The sequence below is a fragment of the Peromyscus eremicus genome, chromosome 6 (assembly GCF_949786415.1).
Source record: "Peromyscus eremicus chromosome 6, PerEre_H2_v1, whole genome shotgun sequence".
Taxonomy (NCBI): domain Eukaryota; kingdom Metazoa; phylum Chordata; class Mammalia; order Rodentia; family Cricetidae; genus Peromyscus; species Peromyscus eremicus.
In genome coordinates this window covers 109,137,110-109,141,821 of record NC_081421.1, presented here as the reverse complement: position 1 = coordinate 109,141,821, position 4,712 = coordinate 109,137,110, and positions in this window count along the sequence as shown.

The following is a 4,712-nucleotide window of genomic DNA, read 5'->3' as shown; positions in this document are numbered from 1 at the left end:
AGATGACACTTGACATTGTCCTCTGCCCTCCAGCTGCACACATGTGTGTGCCCACACCATATCCCCACCGGGCATACATACACTCACACATGTGTGCCCACACCACATCCCCACCGGGCACATACACACTCACACATGTGTGCCCACACCACTTCCCCCACCGGGGTACACACACACTCACACATGCATTAAAAGAATGACATCATTGTTCATAACAGATGAATGTTTGCCCTCTGGCTTGGGGCCGGGGCATAGCAACAGTAGCAGGACTCAGAGAAGAACACAGGGCAACTGTAGACCAGGTCTGATGAGCTGTGATGGGGGAAAAGGCCAAGGAGCAATTCTGCGAAGGGCTGGGACCCGGGAAAAATCAAACCCTTTTCTGATTTTAAGCATTATCAACACATGAATTCTGTGGTGTGTCAAGATTCTGTTACTTGCCAATATTATTTCATTTTCTTAATAGATTTGCAGAGGGACTAAAAAATGAGAAGAAATGGAAAACATTTTGAAGAGCAGAGGTAAGCTCTTCAGAGAATGTCTCCATGGATACCCTTTAGTTCTTGCCTTATTTTCTAAAGCCGCACATCCGTATCTCCCGTGTGCCTGTCTCAGTCATCCTCTGTAGCGATCTGCCAGTATCCTTGAGAAACCAAGCTTAGAAGTGTCACTCACTGGATCTTCCTGTTCCTTAAAGATCAGTCCTCTAAGTCCATGTCACATGGCTTGCAGTTCTGGTGACTTCCCCAAAGCTCCAGCCAAAATAGCAGTAGAATTTCAGGGTAAGGTTCAGAGTCTAATATTAAATTCTATCTAATCTATCTATCTATCTATCTATCTATCTATCTATCTATCTATCTATCTATCTATCTATCTACCTATCATCATGTATGTATGTATGTATGTATGTATGTATCTATGTATCTATGTATCATCTATTTACCTAGTATCTATCTAGAACAGTACAATTTGTGGAGTGGTAGCTCTATGGTCCTGGTCCAAAGGTTCTAGGACTGTGTCTTCTATGTTGGTTCTTCTGGGTAATGTTTCCCCCAAATTGAAGACTAATCTTTTTTTTTTTTTTTGATTTTTCATCCACAACTGATTTTGTCACTTGTCATACATACATAGTATACATGTGCTTGTAATCCAAGGGTAGTCATTAATTCATAGAGAATGTATGATACAAAACTACATGGAAGAAAAGAGAGGTCAGTTTACTATGTAAGTAACATGAAGCCACTATGTGGCTTCCATAATTCTGTAAGTCATTTTGTTCAGGTTAAATGATTTTCTCCCTTGTACCATCCAGAATGTTGAGAATTCAGTGGCAGGCCTCTGATTCCCAGAAAATAGACTCTGAAGTACCCTTTCTGGCAAGGACTCTATTGAGTTCCTATCCAGGGACCTTTGTTCCTGCTGTCTCAGTCTCAAGGGAAAAGAGAAGCCGTGTCTCTCTCATGGGTTACTTTTATAATGGGATTGGTTCATATTATAAATTGTTTGCTGTTTAGCTAATTCATATAGATAAAAGTGTTGCTTGCTTTTGTTTAGTGAGACCTACCTATCTGTGCTAGTACGAGGCATTTCATACGTAAAATACAGCAATGTTTGTTTAGTGGAGCAACTGTTTGAAGTCTGTTTGATTACAAAGTTCACGTCTATCATCAAGTTACTGCTTTGGCAGTTTAAATTGTTTGATACAATTTGGACTCTGTAATTTTCCTTCTCTTGCTTTTGTTACTCCATGAAGCCATGGCCTCAAATTAAACATTTTCTTTTATTGGTTGCCTTGGTCATTTTAAGTATTACAGTTCTGAGGGTAAAGATATCTCCAACGCATGTGTTACAACTCTGAGGGGAAATGTATCTTGGAGGTCAGGAGCCAAAAAATACTACAAAGTCACACTGCAAATAAACCTCACACAAGAGATTTATTGGGAAAAACACAGGAGTGGAAGGCAGGCTTATACAGGGTTTCTTGGTGGCAGAATTTTCCAGGGTGTAGATTTCTAGGATGCGGAGTGGTGGGATTTTAAGTCCTGACCTTGGGGACTGGAATTGGTGTGATTTCAAGCCCAGAATTGGCCCAGGCCTTTTACCCTATAGTCGTGGTCTGTTATCACAAAATAGAAAATGAACTAATCAGAGAGCAGCTTTGTAAATAGCCTGCTCACTGCACATGTGTTAGTTTTTCTGGGTGCTCTGTTTTTCAGTTCCCTGGGTCTGTGATTCTGGTTTTTCTGCCACACCAGCTGCTGTGGTCACTAGGACTCAGTAGTGTGTTTTGGAATATAATGACTCCTGTTTTGTACTTTTTGATCAGGATTACTTGTCTATTTGCGTTTTTTTTGTGGTTCCATACAGATTTAAAGGCTGTTTTCCTAGTTCTGTGAGGAATGTTATTAGTATCTTGTTAAGATTGCACTGAATCTGTAGATCTCTTTGGGTAGTATGAGCATTTTCAACAATATGGGTTCATGAACAGAATGTTTTTCCATTTTTTTGTGTCTTCAGTTTCTATCATCAATGTTTTATACACGTATACATAAAAATGTTTATATATATTTAAATATGTATATTTGGGAGACATGATTTCATCATAATGAAATTATGTTGAACTTGCTATGAGGATCAGGCTAACCCCAAACTCACATAGGTTGGCTCTCCTTGGCCACCAAGGTGCTTAGATTAAAGAAGCACACCACTGTACTCTGCAATGTTTCACAGGTTTTATTATAGAGATCTTTCACCTTTGGTTAAATTTATTCCTAGTTATCAATTTATCTGCAAAATCAATCTCACTCTAATTGTGAAATTGCTTTCTTGATTTCCATATCAGATAACGTGTTATTGCTGTATAACCACACTATTGATTCTTGTGTTGGTTTTGTGACCTGAAAGTTTACCCAGCTGTTTATCAGTTCAAGTAGCTTCTGAAGGATCCAGTGGGTGAGGACATGTGGGTCTGGAGGTAAAGACAGCTGTGCCAATGGAGCATCTTGATGTGCCTTCATCTGCAGAATGTGTTATTGGGTGGTTCAAATCAACCTTAACATAGCTGTAAAAGGCAGGCTGGTCCTGCTGGCACTGGGTCATGGGAGAATAACTTTGATGGTGTGGTCAGGTGAGAAGCCTGATACAGGGTTGTTTCTGAGTGAGTCAAAGGCAAGAAAACAGAAAGGTATTGTGTGGCTGATTGTTCTAAATCACAATAATATAGAGAATCCAAGTTAGTGATGAAATGCTGCAGATCTTGTAATTAAGGTAGCAGGACACAGTGGATAAAAAAAAATGAAAGAAAAGAAAGAAAGGAAGGAAGAGAACACATTGAGGATGTTTTGAAGCAATGTGCTTCGGATGCACTTTCTCATGTTTTAGACCTATAAGCTAGAGTCTCTTTCCTTGAGGTTGGGTAAAAAGTGGGCAGATTAAGAAACTGCAAGAAAACTGAACAAAATAACATGTAGTTCTCAGGATAATAAAGTAGGTGAGGAGTTTTAAACTATGAGAAGTATTGATGTCATTTATGGTTAGTTTCTACTGGGGAGATTAAAGAGGTGTCAGAATTAGGAATCTTAAAGACAGTCCCCACACAGAAACAAAAAATGACAACAATGGACTCTTTGTAAAATAAACTCAATTTTTTCTATTCTATTATTCTGGGGAGGAGTGGAGGGTAGACGTGAGCTAAGGTGTGCATAAGGAAGTCAGAGGACAGCCTTGTGGAGTCAGTTCTCTCCTTCCATCTTTAAGTGGCTGCTGGGAATTAGATGTTCATCTTGTGGCAAGTGCTTCTTACCTGCAGAGCTCTGTAAGCTGTTTTCTTCAGCTCTGTAAACTATGTTCCTAAACTTGGACCATAACTTCGTGGGATGACACTTTTAGTTCTGTGTTATATAAAAAATAATGCTAAGATATTTACCACTTTAATACTTGCAGGATCATGTATTTTATAAGTCAGCAATAAAGCCACATTCAGAGGGCAGGGGAGGCTCTGAGCTCCTCAGAGGTTCTTTGTGCAGCATTTGCAGCAGTGACAAGCTGTCTGTCCCCACACCCACACACAGATTAAAAACGACTTTTACCATTGCCCGTTTTTCATGAGCTGAATTGCTTCATTGACCTTATCGAGAGTCAGGGTGTGGGTAATCAGTGGATCTAGGTTAAACTTCTTCACCATATAGTCAGAAACTAGCTTAGGGATTTCATCCTTGGTTTTCCAGCCTGGAAATACACAAAAGAACATAGACTTATGAAAGACTCTACTCATGAGATTTCAGTATAAAAGAGGTTTCTCATGTCTGGTACTGGGGTTTTTATTAGTCTGTGATTCTTGTGGGGAGCATTGTCAGCCCAAGTGGTTTAATTTCTTTTAAGATATTTATATCTTAAAGATACCTTGATATCTTCCCTTAAGATATTTGTATCTTAGCTTCTTTTAAGATATCTATGTATGTGTGCATGTATATACATATGTGTGTGTATTATATACACACACATATAATACATATATATCACACACAAACATGTATATACATACTGAAGAACCAGCCTGCCTCCATCTTAGGCTTAAAAGCCATCTTATAGTAAAGACAAACTAGGTTCATTCCTGTTTATGATTAAATCTGTTTCTCAAGGATTGAGCTATGCCCCACCAGTAAACTTACTTACAAATGGTTCTGAACTGTCTGTTCCAGAAATGGCAATCA